The sequence below is a fragment of the Schistocerca nitens genome, chromosome 3 (assembly GCF_023898315.1).
Source record: "Schistocerca nitens isolate TAMUIC-IGC-003100 chromosome 3, iqSchNite1.1, whole genome shotgun sequence".
In the NCBI taxonomy this organism is placed as follows: domain Eukaryota; kingdom Metazoa; phylum Arthropoda; class Insecta; order Orthoptera; family Acrididae; genus Schistocerca; species Schistocerca nitens.
The window spans coordinates 628,992,716-629,012,424 of NC_064616.1; the positions used below are offsets into that span (position 1 = coordinate 628,992,716).

Here is a 19,709-nt window from a genome sequence, read left to right on the forward strand (position 1 = left end):
GGTAATTTCGTGATTCAGCCCCTCAGATATCGTCTGGTGATGAAAACGGTTTACGTTGTTGCAATATTGCCCCACGAAAACACGAAAAACCAGTAGCATACGTAAGAAAACATGTATAAACACTGCCACGAAGCATGAGACCCCATGCATACCAAGAAATGTTCCTCGTCTACACATCACTCACACAGTCGTAGAGTCCCCAAACTACCTATATCAACAAATAGAGGACGCAAAGCTCGCTTGACAATGACGTTGTGGGCGCATCTCGAAAGCTTTTGCAGCTGCGTGTCTGAGTGACAGACCCAAAGTGTATCATAGGTCTGTACATCTTTGGTATTGCAGAAGGGCCGCGCCCGTATTAGAACCTGACAATGTTTTTGTTCCAACTGTTCACAGAGTTGTACGATATCAGAGAGTATGATGGGCAAACATCTATTAGGCGCACTACGAATGTAGTGTTGTGGACATGTTGGGAATGTGGATCTCACGGGGAGCGTGCAAGGGATAAGTCCCTGCAGACGCACTATCCTCTGTGCCCGCGGTGGCTCAGATGGATAGAGCGTCTGCCATGTAAGCAGGAGATCCCGGGTTCGAGTCCCGGTCGGGGCACACATTTTCAACATGTCCCCAATGAAGTGTATCAACGCCTGCTTGCAACTAGGGTGTCTATTTAATTATCAAGTATTACTCAGTACTGGAATTCTTTTATGAATACGAAACGAAAGGTTACACAACAGCAATCATGTCATCTATCAAATATTCTATTGGTGAGACAAAGACTTTGAGCTTGTGGCATTACATGTCATAACGGCACTATCAGAAAGTGTGGGCGCCGTGCTGAGCCACTCCATCAAAGGAAGATGGAGCTATTATAAACAAGGTTGACAGGCTGGTGCGGAGAGAGAGCTAACAGAGCCACGGCCGAATGGAAATCCCAACGATCAATGGTCAGCCAGTCAGCCAGGACCATCATAATGGAGACTGCAGCCCGAGACGCAAAAATGGCATATACATATAGGGTGTTACAAAAAGGTACGGCCAAACTTTCAGGAAACATTCCTCACACAAAGAAAGAAAATTTGTTATGTGGACATGTGTCCGGAAACGCTTACTTTCCATGTTAGAGCTCATTTTATTACTTCTCTTCAAATCATATTAATCATGGAATGGAAACACACAGCAACAGAACGTACCAGCGTGACTTCAAACACTTTGTTACAGGAAATGTTCAAAATGTCCTCCGTTAGCGAGGATACATGCATCCACCCTCCGTCGCATGGAATCCCTGATGCGCTGATGCAGCCCCTGGAGAATAGCGTATTGTATCACAGCCGTCCACAATACGAGCACGAAGAGTCTCTACATTTGGTACCGGGGTTGCGTAGACAAGAACTTTCAAATGCCCCCATAAATGAAAGTCAAGAGGGTTGAGGTCAGGAGAGCGTGAAGCCCATGGAATGGTCCGCCTCTACCAATCCATCGGTCACCGAATCTGTTGTTGAGAAGCGTACGAACACTTCGACTGAAATGTGCAGGAGCTCCATCGTGCATGAACCACATGTTGTGTCGTACTTGTAAAGGCACATGGTCTAGCAGCACAGGTAGAGTATCCCGTATGAAATCATGATAACGTGCTCTATTGAGCGTAGGTGGAAGAAACTAAAATGAGCTCTAACATGGAAATTAAACGTTTCCGGACACATGTCCACATAACATCTTTTCTTCATTTGTGTGTGAGGAATGTTTCCTGAAAGTTTGCCCGTAACATTTTGTAACACCCTATATATATATATATATATATATATATATATATATATATATATATATATGTGTGTGTGTGTGTGTGTGTTGTAAAAAAATACGTGTGCATTATTTTATAGTGCGTAGATGAGATAAAAAGAGCAAAAAAGTGCTAAAATATTCATAGGTGCTCAATTTCGCACAAGGGATCCATGAAGGTTTCAACGCTAGTGATGATCAGAATCAATGTGTCGTACACCAACCGCTTCATCTGCCCACGAAACTTTGCCGTTGGTGTCAGAGAACGTTTAGACAATGTCTTTCACGATCGTTAGATTGGAAGGAGGTCTGCCGACCTCAGTCCTATTGATTTCTTTTTGCGGGTGAAGACGAAGCGTTTCGTGTACGAGACGCCGATAGACATACCTGAATAGCTGGTTTCCCGTTTGACTGAAGCTGAAATTATTATTTGTTGAACACTTTTTCTCTTTGGGCATGGTAGTCATTAGCACTCAGATACCAGTTGTACATTGATGTAAACGGACGGCAGTTTCAGCAACATCTCTATAAAACAATATTCATCACACGCGCCGTTTGAACACAGACTATGAACATCATTCACGTTAAAAATCCCGCGTACCTCAAATTGTGAAACAGTGCATCTGTGACATTTTTGTCACATGAGAAAAGAGTTCCTTTTTTTCCTTTAAACGCTCTATAAAATACTGGATTGTACACATATCTTTTCTAAGCCGTGTATATGTCTTCACAAGAAATAACGTCGGATTCAGGAAGCAAATATGTAGTCAGTAAGCTCTTTTAAATATAATTTTTATGGTCTATGATCTGTGATGTGTGTAATTTCGCACAGACAATGATGAATTAAAAAGTCTCGTAAATTATTAACAGTTTATACAATAATCCTACAACAACATAGTAGGGGAGTGCTTTCATTTGACTTCATGTACATTCACACATAACCTCCAGAGACAGTGTGGATGAACATATGCTGTAGCCAGCGAATCAGACGGCAACTACACTCCTGGAAATGGAAAAAAGAACACATTGACACCGGTGTGTCAGACCCACCATACTTGCTCCGGACACTGCGAGAGGGCTGTACAAGCAATGATCACACGCACGGCACAGCGGACACACCAGGAACCGCGGTGTTGGCCGTCGAATGGCGCTAGCTGCGCAGCATTTGTGCACCGCGGCCGTCAGTGTCAGCCAGTTTGCCGTGGCATACGGAGCTCCGTCGCAGTCTTTAACACTGGTAGCATGCCGCGACAGCGTGGACGTGAACCGTATGTGCAGTTGACGGACTTTGAGCGAGGGCGTATAGTGGGCATGCGGGAGGCCGGGTGGACGTACCGCCGAATTGCTCAACACGTGGGGCGTGAGGTCTCCACAGTACATCGATGTTGTCGCCAGTGGTCCGCGGAAGGTGCACGTGCCCGTCGACCTGGGACCGGACCGCAGCGACGCACGGATGCACGCCAAGACCGTAGGATCCTACGCAGTGCCGTAGGGGACCGCACCGCCACTTCCCAGCAAATTAGGGACACTGTTGCTCCTGGGGTATCGGCGAGGACCATTCGCAACCGTCTCCATGAAGCTGGGCTACGGTCCTGCACACCGTTAGGCCGTCTTCCGCTCACGCCCCAACATCGTGCAGCCCGCCTCCAGTGGTGTCGCGACAGGCGTGAATGGAGGGACGAATGGAGACGTGTCGTCTTCAGCGATGAGAGTCGCTTCTGCCTTGGTGCCAATGATGGTCGTATGCGTGTTTGGCGCCGTGCAGGTGAGCGCCACAATCAGGACTGCATACGACCGAGGCACACAGGGCCAACACCCGGCATCATGGTGTGGGGAGCGATCTCCTACACTGGCCGTACACCACTGGTGATCGTCGAGGGGACACTGAATAGTGCACGGTACATCCAAACCGTCATCGAACCCATCGTTCTACCATTCCCAGACCGGCAAGGGAACTTGCTGTTCCAACAGGACAATGCACGTCCGCATGTATCCCGTGCCACCCAACGTGCTCTAGAAGGTGTAAGTCAACTACCCTGGCCAGCAAGATCTCCGGATCTGTCCCCCATTGAGCATGTTTGGGACTGGATGAAGCGTCGTCTCACGCGGTCTGCACGTCCAGCACGAACGCTGGTCCAACTGAGGCGCCAGGTGGAAATGGCATGGCAAGCCGTTCCACAGGACTACATCCAGCATCTCTACGATCGTCTCCATGGGAGAATAGCAGCCTGCATTGCTGCGAAAGGTGGATATACACTGTACTAGTGCCGACATTGTGCATGCTCTGTTGCCTGTGTCTATGTGCCTGTGGTTCTGTCAGTGTGATCATGTGATGTATCTGACCCCAGGAATGTGTCAATAAAGTTTCCCCTTCCTGGGACAATGAATTCACGGTGTTCTTATTTCAATTTCCAGGAGTGTATTTTCCGGCTCCCCCAGCCTGCGGCACCACATACGCGCAACGGGCGGTGAGCTCAACGCAACCGCCCGGAGACAGCCTCTTCCACCACGTCGCATCAAGTGGTGTGATCCTGTGGTCTCCGGAGTGGGATAAAGCGACAAAAAGCCAGTGTCTACATGGTTACAATGCGCCGGCTACCCCACCGCAGACGACGTATGCTGTGAGCTTGGACTATATTTGGTGTTTGACTGTGGCTGGATTTCTCATAGCAGTACGGCGGACTTGGGGATTAATCAAGATCTTTTAGTATTTCACATTGTTCGTTCTTTGCGTAACCACAGCCGGACAGAAGTTTGTGTAGCGCGCCGGACTCCCAACTTCTACCGAACTTGTAAGTAGCCTCTTCGTTCAAATAAAGGGAATGGAAGAATCGTTCCTAAATTACACTTGTTCATAAGATCATTTTTGTAACTTTTTTTCTGCTACAGAAGCTTGCTATATTTCGTAATGTATAATTAATTATCTTAAACAGCAGGTTTCATCTTAAAATTGTAAACGACATACCGACTTTATCGGTAATGTTATTATCAAACTGACAGGTACGTTCACTAAACAATTTGTGTTATTATCTCGCGAGATGAGTCCATTAGCACAAGACATGGTGGGAGTGTACTTCAGATGGCATATGAGACGGAAAGGAAGTGACGACAGTTGGATCGGGATTGTGTTTGGAGGTATACGTACGGTGATATAGTGGCGATAAAGGCACTACTCTTTGAATTTAGAATAATTTTACACTAACATCTGGCTATTACTTTATTTAAGTAGTGATTAACATTTCATAGTATTTCATAATGAAAATTACAATCTAATTAGAATTAAATGAACGTAAACTTATCTATGGGAGATTAGGTGGAGGAAACTGAGGAGCTCTCAGTTCGCAACGGGAAAATTTATTCATGCCACTGCCCAAAGGCTTCAGCGATTCAAATACATGTACAAAAACTAGAGTCTACTGGTGAAATTATTTACAGTGTATCAGTTATACCAAAGTACCTTACATAATTTCAATGACTCAAAATCAGTTTTCTTTATGCTTCCACGTTTACATCCCATCACAATAGTGTGCTAAACGAGCAAGATGTGTGGCTGTTGGCGTTTGACAGCTCTAAAATGTACAGGCGAGAAATTAGTATCTCAGAGAACCACTTCAGTTTTCACACGATAAAGATTTCATGCTTGAATACGCGCGCACACACACGTCATATAATACAGACGTAAAGAATATGTGCCATTGATGATGGGTTGTATGTCTGAACACCGGGTAGGCAATTAAATATTTTTAAATATAGCTCACGGTGTACCCCAAGACGTTGATTCATAAATACTTTATTTTGAAGGGTCAATTATGCATTTTTGTACTGGTCCAGAATATAAGGAGGGAGACCAATTTATCATTTCAGACCACACATTGGCCGAACACCCGTTGTATGAAAGTGCAAAAAAGGTGGGTGGTAGTGTCATAAACTGGGCAATCAGAGAATATGGTCAGAGGAAACTTTGCCGAAAGCCGTGGTAGAGTAATTATTTCACGGTTGAAACTGTAGTAGTCCTCATTTGAAATCCTTAGAGTTCCGCCTTAGCTCTGGTTTTGAGCAATGTCTATCAGTCATTGTTGGTAGATACATGGCCCAGCCCGACCGGGCCAATGCAAATACACTTCGCCAATGCTGGCAGAGGTTCCATTTCTCAGGATCGCAGCGTAGACACCGCTCATCAGACAACGATGCCTTCTGATAGATGACCATATGATTATGACGTGCACTAAAGCATTCCAAGAACATTTCCCCTGCCATTCTTCTATTTGTTTCAATGTACATAGTATCTAGCAACCTGTGACCCTGCGATTATTATTAAAACAATGAGGATGCAAATATTATTCTGGTCTTTCCAATCTTAGATAACGTTGAGGATAAATTATGCAAAGGGTTATGAGGTTCATCTAGCTTCAATAACAAAGAGTAATATCGTCGAAATATGGGTAATTGTTATGTTCCTTAATTCATCCAGCTCGTGTATCAAATTCTTTTATTGGAGGCTGTTCGCAAATAATACATTCAGCTGCAGTTTTTGCTATTAATTAGTGTAACTGATAGAACTTAACTTCTCGAACTAAATACTGTAAAAAATCATCAGCACATAACATGATCTAACATAGTGGCTCTAGAAATTTGCTCTCTTCGTAATATAGCTCCACAGCTTGGGGCCAACAACACAATTGCCCGCTGCACAATTTGCTGATAGTCTGCATCTAGAATTGCTCTCAGTTATGCTAACTGAGGTCCTTTCGTGGGCCAAAATTTGACTGAGACATATTAGGAAGATAGTTAATGCCATAAGTGAATCTAAGAAACTACCTAAGAACTCATACCATATTTCGCGGATCAACATGACCTACATTGAAGCTAGTCACTTACAAGCAATACGTTTATCCCGATGCTGTTCGTTAAAAACAGCATGAACTAATAACATCTGGAAGGTACATTGGAACCACTACGATGCTCTGAAATCTTTGAATTTTGATTCTATCTGGAATTCTACGATTTAAATTAAAATCTTCCAGTAATTAGGCTACTGAGTACCCCAAGGAAAGGTCTTTCCTCCAGCCCGCCAAAAAACCAGGCGGTAAATAAACACATGGTGGACCTGGCAGCTCAGCCATAAACTTCTGGCTCTGGACCAAACAGTTCTCTGTTCCTCTGATCTTGCTTTATGTGCTTGGCGTACGCCAGACGCACCACCCGAACTGCATCTCCGTACGACCAAAGCTGAACAGTCTGCCGAGGGAGGTATGAAGGCTGTTTGAAACAATACTATGTAATAATATAGACCACAGTCATTGTTACCATGGAAAGGATTAAATTTTTTTTCTCAAATGCCCGCATTAATCTCCATGTTGAGGTCAGGGAGAGAAGGAACAAATACATTACTGTTGTGTGCTTGATCCCTGAAATTTCGGTGACTTCATGTGTATTCATTTCCTGATCACGTGGAGGCATGACGTAGGGTCACATCGGCCTTTCAAGTACAAGTGGTTGATCCGTGTGGAAACTGCAACCAGTCGGTTTAAAACGTGTTTAAATTTTTTATTGTCTTGTTAGCGAGCTCTCGAAGCAGCGTAGACTCATCATAATGGGGTAGGTATATACAGGAACCTTATATTGTATACAATGTGCAGATTCTTGTAGGGATTATGCTATGAGTAAAAACATTTGTATTTATGTAGATTATACCACTCACCGAACAAACGTAAAATATACTGTAGCTGTTTGTTAAGTTACATATCGTTTAATTCGATGGGTTGTGATGATGCCACTTTAAAGTGATCCATTATATACCAGTGCATAAACTAAGCATTTAAACGACGTAAATCTAACACATGGGATACAAATATTCGTCTGAGGCGTGATGAGTGACAATATATAACATTTCGCCACGTCGTCATCTTTGAGATGTAGGTGTTGTTTTTCGAGAGATACTACACAGGCTATAGCAACATTATCAACATCGTCTCATGTTTGCAAAGATTATGCAACTGTGCCGGCCGGAGTGACCGAGCGGTTCTAGGCGCTACAGTCTGGAGCCGCGCGACCGCTACGGTCGCAGGTTCGAATCCTGCCTCGGGAATGGATGTGTGTGATGTCGTTAGGTTAGTTAGGTTTAAGTAGTTCTAAGTTCTAGAGGACTGATGACCTCAGAAGTTAAGCCCCATAGTGCTCAGAGCCATTTATGCAACTGTATTTGAGGTTATGACACTAACGGAAGAGGAACACTAAGACATTACGTACTGTCGACGACGAGGTAATCAGAGACTGAGTACACACTCAGATTAGCAAAGGATGGGAAAGTGAACTGTCTACCTGTTCTTCAAAGGAACCATCCCAACGTTTGTCTTAACCGACTTAGGGAAACCACGGAAAATCTAAATCAGACTGGCTGGGAAGATATTTAAGCCACCATCCTCACGAATGCGAGTCCTGTGTCTTACTAATGCGTCACCTCTTTCGGTGACCCTAATTGGATAGGTAAAGTTGTTATAAGTAATTTAAATACGTCGTAAACAACCGTTAAAAGGCAGTATGTTCTGCTGCATCTCTGGCAAACCTCTAAAACGATGACAATCCATCAGTCTGCAGTTAGTCTTTTAGTTTGATTTAATTTTTCTCTTGTGACCCCTTGCGGTTACGATTTAACTAACATTCGCTGTGTTCAGAATTTAAAATGTGTAAGATAAAGTTTTTCTTAGCGGTTTTGAGTAGTTTCGTAGAGTAACTAAAGCCCGATGTCAAGTCTGAATGATTTTATTCAGTATGATGTGTGATCACTGTTAAATGAAGGCGACAGCTAGCGCCTGTATGAAACAATGTGCTATGCAACTCGGTGGTTAGTTTCGTTTTCCGTACAGCAGACGTTTGTATTGCGGGAAAGAGAGTGTTACGTTCACTCGTTTGGTGTGACCGTTTGGTGTCTCATAACTGTCAGCACGCAAGTAAGAGCCATCGACGTAAATCAGATATTAGCTTCAACTGTACTGTTACTGGTGCTTCCTGGAATTCGGAACAGTAATTACGTTCTACAGCAGAATGTTATATCGTGGTGAAATGATTTAACATGCTTAAATACAAGACAGAAGAACTGATAGCGATGAAAATTTTTTCTGACTCTCTTCCTATTTCCTTTCAATACGCTCTTCTTGAGGGTTCAGCCCATCCGAGGTTTGTCAATAGATTGTAATGTGTTCTCCATGGCGCTAGCGTTAACTACATAATGGCGATGAATGATGAACACTAAGCATCTGTTTGCAGATTGTTAGCCAGGATTGCACCTTTCATTTGGGTTTATTCTTGTACGCATTGTTTGCGGAAAGCAAGTCTGAATAGTCGGCCATAGCGTGTAATAGCCTAACAAATGGCTCTGAGCACTATGGGACTCAACTGCAGTGGTCATTAGTCCCCTAGAACTTAGAACTACTTAAACCTAACTAACCTAAGGACATCACAAACATCCATGCCCGAGGCAGGATTCGAACCTGCGACCGTAGCAGTCGCACGGTTCCGGACTGCGCGCCTAGAACCGCGAGACCACCGCGGCCGGCTGTAATAGCCTAACAATTAGGAACGAACTAATATTACAACTAGCTGATTCGAGTCACTGATGGAACGTTTGTTCTTATATGCAAGATTGTTAGATCATACGATGTCATCATAGGTCAGTATTCAATTATTTTCTTTGCACCGCGGACAACACCCGCTAATAATTCACTAAAGCTTAAAAAGATGATTCAAACGGGCCGGGCAACTTTTAGAAAAATTAAAAATTTATTGACATTCACTACGGCTTTTACCCCGTTTCGGTATATATTCCCTTACATTGTACACGATTTTCTGTGATACATACGCCTTCTTGTATTTTCAAATGTTTCAAATGGCTCCCTAGACTTAAAAATACTTAAACCTAACCAACCTAAAGACATCACATGCATCCATGCCCGAGGCAGGATTCGAACCTGCGACCGTAGCAGCAGCGCGGTTCCCGACTTATGCACCTAGAACCGCTCGGCAACAGCGGCCGGCTTTGTATTTTTATGACGTAAATTTCTGTGGGTATGAAGCGTATATTTTCTGAGAATTTAATCTATACTAGAGTGAGATAAACGATTTAATCATTGATAGTGGTCATGAAGTTTTAAAATACTGTTATTGTAACCTTGCTACCGCGGGTGGTAGCGCGGCGGTATATACGCTTCAGAACGGCTTTTAAATTCCCGTCCTAACTTCCGGATTTAGATATTGCATGATTTCTCTAATTTTATTCAGTAGACTGCAGCGATGGTGCCTTTGAAACGGACAAGTCTGATTTTCTTGGCCTTTCTGTTCAATCGTACATAGCCCTGACCGTAATGGCGGCGTCTATGATATGACGGAAAACCTTGGTGTATCTTCCTTCCATATGTAATGTACGTAAATGGACAGCTAATTTAACTAAGACGACTCATGTATGAGATAGATGTCACAGTTTTAAAGTCAATACGGATAAAGTCCTCAGCTTTTAAGTAGAAAACATTTTTCGGTTCAGAGGTATGCAGCGCCTGAGGCCGGTAGGTTAATAATTCCGCCATACAGTTAGATAAGCAACAGGTACTTACTACTTTTTCTTGAAATTCAGGTTTGAATACAATAAGCAGGTTGAAATGGATGTAGCTTACAGCAGTTATGCAGAGATGAAGAGGCTGGCATTGTACAGAATAGAACGGGGAGCTGCATTGTACGTTTTGGACTAAAGACGACAACAACAAGAAAAGTACGACCAAAATATTAGATCACAGTTGTCACGCAAATATCGAGCAAAACCGCAATTTCGACATGGATTATATTAAATTTTTCTAGAAATTTTCGTATCACCTTAATCAAGGGAAATAAGACAGGAACATGAAATTCTATTTTGCGTAGTATGTTAAATACATTTTCTTTTATCATTTATACGACCATCATACATTTCACTGAATCCTGCATGTGCCGATGTATTCCAGAAATATGGCTTTTATTTTCACAGACTCCTACAACATAGGAATGAAGCCACTCTGCATCTCATAACGGGATTCTACACACAAGAGCTTATAGTTGGCTTAGGTCCGTAGAAGGTGGCGGTCAGGCAACTGGTCTACCTATTCCTGTTCATGCGTCAAGGAATTTGTTATTTAAAATGGTTCAAATGGCTCTGAGCACTATGGGACTGCCGGCCGCGGTGGTCTAGCGGTTCTAGGCGCTCAGTCCGGAACCGCGCGACTGCTACGGTCGCAGGTTCGAATCCTGCCTCGGGCATGGATGTGTGCGATGACCTTAGGTTAGTTAGGTTTAAGTAGTTCTAAGTTCTAGGGGACTGATAACCACAGATGTTAAGTCCCATAGGGTTCAGAGCCATTTGAACCATCTTGAAATATGGGACTTAACATCTGAGGTCAGTAGTCCCCTAGAACTTAGAACTACTTAAACCTAACTAACGTAAGGACATCACACACATCCATGCCCGAGGCTGGATTCGAACCTGCGACCGGAGCAGTCTCGCGGTTTCGGACTGAAGCGCCTAGAACCGCACGGCCACCGCGGCCGGCATTTGTTATTTAGCAACAGACGACGGGGATTAACACTTGAATAAGGGGAAGATGCAACGTAGACGAAGTACTGGTTAAGGTATGTGTTTTAGCCGCTTAAGAAGCAAAATATTAGTCTATGACCTGAGTTTCATGTTCTATTATCGTACGTTCTGTTTCTGTGTGTTTTCCGGCATCACTGAACTCCGAATAAATCTCTAAAATGAATTACAACGTGAAAATAAAACGTTTCCGTGCACATGTCAGTACACCATATTTTCTTCTTCTGTTTGTGAGAAATATGTCGTGAAAGTTTTCCAAACGGTTCCTTTACACGCTTTTTATTAAAAAGAACTGCACATCATCGATTTTTGTGACACCTTATCTTTCAGCGACGGTTAAGTACGAACAGAAAAGCGCGTGGTTAAGGGAAATCGTTATTTTCTGATTGGTCGATATTTTTGTTATTAGAGCGAAATGTCGTGGCTGGCTACCGAAATAGGCTGAAACAATATGTGTTAAAGTGAATTACTGAAACAAAGCCAAGTTAACGATCGCTGTATCATCCATCCCAGCATTTATGGATTAGAAAAAGTGAACAATTATAGCACGATGAAGAAGTTATAGGACCGTACCGGATTTCGCCTGAAGTAATTTAGAACAGTGTAAGTCAGGTTTGTTGGACAGCGGTTTCCACCCATCTCATCCACAATACAAGTCCACTCTCTTAAAAAATTGCTCGTTTGCATCATTTGAATTTCACGTTCACACTCTCTTCACATGACCATTTACCAAGTTTGTAACTTCTCTTTAGTAATATTATTACATGAATGATACATAGTTTGGAACTTTGTAGCTGCTGTTCAATTAAGGCCGCTGTGGGAGATCGCAATAAGCCACCTATACTTCGAAATGCTTTTACTTGATCCCTATGACTGCTTTCGGGAAACAATGTCCGTGACCAGATAGCTATCTGTCGTTTCCTAAGGGCTGTTCCCATATTTGTCGATAAAAGGGTCTATTTTAATTTGAGGTCTCCACAGACAGATGCATCATACAATGCTGAAAACGCGTAATTCCGTCAGTCGGTGCTGACACAGTAATCTTTTCATTCATTTCTTAAATGTGTGTGATAAGTAGAGAGCCGTCATTGTAAACTGTGTTATAAACTACAAACTGACAATCCATATGGTGAAGGTGTAGGAATATTTAAATTCTGGCATATAGTGACTATATTTCAACATATCTCGTAGTTATTCTGAACTGACATACTGCTTAAACACTCTGCATGTGGTCAGCACCTTTTATTTCATTCGTGCACTAATAAAGCTTACTTTTGACTTATGTCTGCCAATAGTAAATATGTGACATTAATTAACTACTAATTTAAGAAAAAAACACTAACTCTGAAGCAACATTTTCACTTTCAAACACATTTTTTACTTTTTCTCTAACTAGTTTGTGTTTATTTAAGGAATTCAGAAATTTCCCATTGATTTTTGTTTATTGCATATGCCGTCTGCGCCAGCACTGAGTGAAAATAATTATGGAGACTGCGATCTCGGTGATAAATAACTTAATGTTTTAGTGAAACCCGTTTAGTTCGTCTAGACAATGAAGGGAATTATGAGACAATGAAATGAGGCAACTGCGAGGAGCCTCGCATGAGGATTGAATTTTTATGACCCAGTTTTAGGCGAAGACTCATGGAAAAAGATTATCTAGTCTTAACCGGTACAGTCACAGAAACATTTACGCGAATTTTGACTGTAATAAACGTTATTGTTAAAAAGTGAGCTCGCTGCTATTCCCTATCTCACATGGCAAATGTGAAGAAAATTTTAGACACGAGGGTCAGTCTGCTGCCTTACTACACCAGCATCGTCTTTCACTTCTGTGTTTCCTGTCTGCTACAGTGTCTCTTACTATAGCAAGGCTTCCACTCTGTCAGCGAATTTCCCTTCACACATTAAAAACTAACGTAAAACGTGACATATGTCGTGGTAGGCAGCAATTAGAATGTTTCGGTTAAGGCCGGTTAGTGGCTGCCAGAGAGAGAGAGGCTGAGAGTATGAACAGAGAGAACAAGAGGAGCAGGTGTGCCAGCTTGTCTTCGGCGCCTAAATATAATCCACTATGTATAGACGCGCCGCGTCCATATGATCGCTCTTCATTGCTCACAGTGGCCACGTTTAGTTTCCTCGCTGCCAACTGCCGAAGGATGCGAAATAGCGTCCCATTAGTAAGAATCTCAGTCACACTACCGGCAGGTGCGTAACATACAGTTTATTTGTTCTTAACAAGCAGCTGCCACGCTCAGTACTTGGTGCAACATGTTAATAGTATTGTGCAATTTACAGACGGTACATTTTTATTAACATGCCCCTCGCATTAAAAATAACAAACTACTCGTTATAATTCAAAACGTTTGCGTATGTTGGTGGCACAAAGTATCCTTGTTTACTCCGACATAGGTAGAAAGACCGAAAACTGGCGTATTGCGTCTAGAATTTTTTTACGATTATGAATTATTGTACACGCAACAATCAGAAAACCATACAACGATGTCGAAGGATGCGACACACATGCATGTATAAACAAACATACCATTAAATCGTGTTCTGATTATCTGGATAAAAGTAGTAAATTAATAAAGTTATTTAACAAAACACAGTTTTTATACAGACATTTTCCATTAATTTATTGAAAGAATAGGCACGTTTCGGATCATCAGCATACTCATTTGCAGGTGCAACGCTTTTTCTGTGACTTGAAAAAATGTAGTACCTTACATTAAAAACCTGATGTTTCATATGTTAAACGCTGCAATAACTGTAAAAAAAAAATTTGTTGCGAGCTTACACTGCACTACCGTATCTACTGACATCTCTTAAAATCAGTACCACAGTAGCCTATTGTTCCATAAAAATAAGCCTACCGTGAAAGCTATGCTCAAACTGTATTTACCTTTGAATCATACCTGTTATTTGTTTCAGAGAGGAGGCCTATGTGGCCTACAAAGAACTGTCCCACATCATTGACCTTAGTGCTTAAGCGAAAATATTTCGAGTCAAGAGATCTAGAGGATAGTAATATGATGACAGAATAACTGCTGCACATGTCACACTTTAGAAATATGTGAAGGAATAGTTATTTGAGAGTCAGAAACGCAGACTGCTGTCTGGTGTAAATACATTGGGTGTGGCAGTGTTGACACAAATTTCACCCAAGCCTTACCAGGTAAAAGTGATCAGGTGTAATTGCACCACACATTGCCTAATAGTAATACGGTGTCCGCGTGGAATAATCTCAAAATTATAAAATTACTCAACGAACTAAGCCTTTCATTTGTTAACTCAACGTGTTGTGATTTATGCTAGGCTGTCAGCTATAGTGTATCTCACTATAGCAAGGTTTGCACTCTGTCAGCGAATTTCCCTTCACACATTAAAAATTAACGTAAAACGTAACAATAATACGGTGTCCGTGTGGAATAATCTCACAATTATAAAATTACTGAATGAACTAAGCCTTTCATTTCGATCAAGTTCGTACGACAATGTGGTGGGACCTCAGTGTAAACGCCGCACACATTTATTGTAATGAAGAGTGAACTATACAGTTTATCAGCCTTTGTTGTGTCCCTGTGGTCGCTCCATTAATAGCTAAATGTGCAGGAATGTGAAATTAAAAGGTCTTTTGTCAGTTTCGGGATTTCATTATTTAAATTTAACTTTTAAGCTAACGGAATGCTACAGTATTTAAGAAGATACTACAGTTCACGATAAATAAATCTTATGATCTGTATTTTATATAAATAACGGCATCAAATGTTCATATAAAAATGAAGACGAACAAGTGTAATACACTATGACACATGATTTTCTGACATCCGAATTTTCGCACAAGATAATATGGGTACATCGCTAGTAAAATAAGTTGATTACAACAAAAAAAAATAATAAATTAATTAATTAAAATAAATAAATAAATAAAAATAAATAAATTAAAATAAAAAGTAAAATAAAATGAAATGAAAAACAACAAAAAGCTAACGTTTTGTTGGCTGCCAATACGTAAGGCATCTTTCACCTTCAGCGTAGTCCATCATTTGAAGAAAGCAGCCAATTGAGACTGTTGCGCTGATTTCCGCATTGTCCACAAAGTGCGGTGTCAAAACGGCGCACGGTTCTACAAAGCAAAGCGAAGTGCGGAAGTCCGCACAAGCGTAGCAGTCCGCGGACGCCGAGCGCTGCCACCGAGTGCGGTGCGCGGCGGAAGCTAGAGCGCGCGCAGGAGTAAATACGGACGCAGGCGCATTTCGGCGGCGACTGGCGGCTGGCGGCTGGCGGCGCAGCGGGCCGGCGCTGTGTGAGGCGTCTGTCGGCCGCGGCGCCGTGCCAGAGACTGGCGCAGATCGAACGCGCAGCGCCGCGCCGCCCGCGCAGCCTCTGGCGCCGCCAGACCTGCTGGAAGCCCACTCGTCAGCAACCACCACCAACCGACGAGGTGTACTGCAGTCAGCCATTCTATGGCTACTTACGCTCCAAAACGCCGTGCACGAAAACGGAATTCTTCCGTGGCTCGTACCGCTGGTTCTATTGGCGATAGATAGGTACGGTCAAGTGTTTTAGATAGACATTGGGCTAGGGACAATTGTACACGCAAAGGAAGAATCGTCTTACTGTAACCATTCTATAGTGCCGGGTCAGAGTAAGAATATTACACACATACAGCTGGTTACAAAAATGTACGGCCAAACTTTCAGGAAACATTCCTCACACACAAAGAAAGAAAATATGTTATGTGTCCGGAAACGCTTACTTTCCATGTTAGGGCTTCAAATGGCTCTGAGCACTATGGGACTTAACATCTGAGGTCATCAGTCCCCTAGAACTAAGAGCTACTTAAACCTAACTAACCTAAGGACATCACACACATCCATGCCCGAGGCAGGATTCGAACCTGCGACCGTAGCGGTCGCGCGGTTCCGGAATACAGCGCCTAGAACCGCATGGCCACCACGGCCGGCCGATATTAGAGCTCATTTTATTACTTCTCTTCAAATCACATTAATCATGGAATGGAAACACACAGCAACAGACCGCACCAGCGTGACTTCAAACACTTTGTTACAGGAAATGTTCAAAATGTCCTCCGTTAGCGAGGATACATGCATCCACCCTCCGTCGCATGGAATCCCTGATGCGCTGATGCAGCCCTGGAGAATGGCGTATTGTATCACAGCCGTCCACAATACGAGCACGAAGAGTCTCTACATTTGGTACCGTGGTTTCGTAGACAAGAGATTTCAAATGCCCCCATAAATGAAAGTCAAGAGGGTTGAGGTCAGGAGAGCGTGGAGGCCATGGAATTGGTCCGCCTCTACCAATCCATCGGTCACCGAATCTGTTGTTGAGAAGCGTACGAACACTTCGACTGAAATGTGCAGGAGCTCCTTCGTTCATAAACCACATGTTGTGTCGTACTTGTAAAGGCACATGTTCTAGCAGCACAGGTAGAGTATCCCGTATGAAATCATGATAACGTGCTCCATTGAGCGTAGGTGGAAGAACATGGGGCCCAATCAAGACATCACCAACAATGCCTGCCCAAACGTTCACAGAAAATCTGTGTTGATGACGTGATTGCACAATTGCGTGCGGATTCTCGTCTGCCCACACATGTTGATTGTGAAAATTTACAATTTGATCACGTTGGAATGAAGCCTCATCCGTAAAGAGAACATTTGCACTGAAATGAGGATTGACACATTGTTGGATGAACCATTCGCAGACGTGTACCCGTGGAGGCCAATCAGCTGCTGATAGTGCCTGCACACACTGTACATGGTATGGAAACAACTGATTCTCCCGTAACACTCTCCATACAGTGACGTGGTCAACGTTACCTTGTACAGCAGCAACTTCTCTGACGCTGACATTAGGGTTATCGTCAACTGCACGAAGAATTGCCTCGTCCATTGCAGGTGTCCTCGTCGTTATAGGTCTTCCCCAGTCGCGAGTCATAGGCTGGAATGTTCCGTGCTCCCTAAGATGCCGATCAATTGCTTCCAACGTCTTCCTGTCGGGACACCTTCGTTCTGGAAATCTGTCTCGATACAAACATACCGCGCCACGGCTATTGCTCCGTGCTAATCCATACATCAATTGGGCATCTGCCAAATCCGAATTTGTACACATTGCACTGACTGCAAAACCACGTTCGTGATGAACACTAACCTGTTGATGCTACGTACTGATGTGCTTGATGCTAGTAGTGTAGAGCAATAAGTCGCATGTCAACACAAGCACCGAAGTCAACGTTACCTTCCTTCAATTGGGCCAACTGGCAGTGAATCGAGGAAGCACATTACATACTGACGAAACTAAAATGAGCTCTAACATGGAAATTAAGCGTTTCCGGACACATGTTCACATAACATCTTTTCTTTATTTGTGTGTGAGGAATGTTTCCTGAAAGATTGGCCGTACTTTTTTGTAACACCCTGTATTTCTGCTTGGGCAAATGGAGCAGATCAGTTGGTTCTTTTTGCATTTGACGTGGTCTACTGTAGACTTGTTGGCATTTATGGAGGTACCATTAATCCACGGGCGGATCCTCTGAAAACGCTACAAAAAGGTTTTTTTTTACTGTATTTTCGCCATCACCAGCGTCCTGAAATCCAAAAGGGGATTTCAAGAGCTCTACACAGTAGGTTACTGACATTTTTACAAGTATATTTCTAAGATCCTGATCTCGAACAGCTTTGAAAATATTCTTGATATCTTCGTCAGCTTCCAAGATACAGAGGTTCAAAGTTACGCTACCTCTACACGTAAAGTCCGGTATGAGACGAAATCTAAATGACAGATAACCGCACAAAAATGCTTAAGTTTTAGCGGTATATTCTCTATGCATTCATCTAGAAAAGCTATGTTTCCGTTTTCAAAAATCTTTATCCATTATCTAGAAATACCCAAAATACCATGTTTTTTGAGTACCAAAACCCAGTCGTGGATTCCGAGCGGCTATCCACAGCAGATGACTATAACTTTTACTTCATATTTCTAAGATACCGGTCTCAAACAACTCTGAAAATTTGCTTGATATCTTTATCCGTTTCCGACATGCTCAAGTTCAAAGCTACCCTATTTATACAGTTAAAGTACGCATGTAATATCCGGTATGAGGCGAAAAGGTCCTTCATAAAATGACGCAGCACGAAGAAATATGCTGTGAAGAGTCTCCGTTACAAGGAGAAGGGTTTTGATAACTCCATGTTGTAGTACTGAAGCACATTTAAAATTTTTGTGCGTGGTCAATATATCCTGGGGTGCTAAATTAATTCTGCGTTATTTATATTTCACATAAGTAAGGTGTCAAGCTTTTAATGAGACATAAAGTTCTTTTTATATGAGTGGCATGCCCTGCTGTAGGAGGGAAAAGAAAGGACCCATCAGAAAAACGCTTCCATCGAAGCACAAAAAAAGGCAAATATGCTCCTGTTTTAAAAGAGCCTGACTGGAAAGTAGGGTACCAGCTGCCCAATTCTACCTTCATCCCGTTTAAAAATTTTCTCAAAAATTTTAGCACGTGAACATATTCACGCTTTTTTATGCTGAGAGAGGAGGAGACAGTGGCAGTGGGAAAGAGACGAAAACGTGAGGAGACAGTGGTTTGCTATACAAAGAACGGTAGAGACAATGGCTGTGTGAGAGAAAGGACGGGATAAAATGTCAATGAAACGTAGTTGATACTGACAGAACAGTACTAGGAAAAGAGAGAAGCAGACAGTGCGAGTGCGAGAGGAATGAAGAGAAGGAGAAAGTAGAAGTGGGTGAGAGCCAGTGATAATGAGAGGCAGAGTCTATGATAATGACAACGAGGAAGAGAGAGACAGTGACAGTGAGAAGAATCAGCAGCAATGGGAAGGAATGAAAGAGATGGTAACAGTAACAGAGAGCAAGGGGGAGACAGCGACAGTGGGAGAAGACATTACTAGTACGACAAATGAAGAATAATGTGGCTGTGAGACAGGAGACAGTGACAGAGTGAAACAAAGAGATAATGACTATGAATTTGGCTGAATGAGTGAGTGGTGATTGGCACATGGGGGTAGATGGGTAGGAGAGACTTACAGCGATGGACTATTAGGAGTGAGCGAGTTACAATTAGGGGAGCTTTTAGGAGTGAGCTGAGAGTTACATGTTTAAAAGAGAGCGAATATGCTTACATGGCAAAATTTTTGGGACAGTTTTGAAACATGCTGAAGAAGGTAGAATGAGGCTGCTGGTATCCGACTTTTCAGTTAGTCTTTTAAAACAGAAGCATATCAGCCCTCTTTGTGCTCCGACAGGAGACTTTCTCCACCGGTTT

The 19,709-nt window shown here is 42.8% G+C and overlaps 1 non-coding gene across 1 annotated transcript; it reads left to right on the plus strand.

The window, feature by feature from the left end:
* Positions 1-534: 534 nt before the first annotated feature.
* Positions 535-609, plus strand: Trnat-ugu (transfer RNA threonine (anticodon UGU)). Its single transcript has one exon. It is a non-coding gene; the product is annotated as a tRNA-Thr (tRNA).
* The last annotated feature ends 19,100 nt before the right edge of the window (positions 610-19,709 follow it).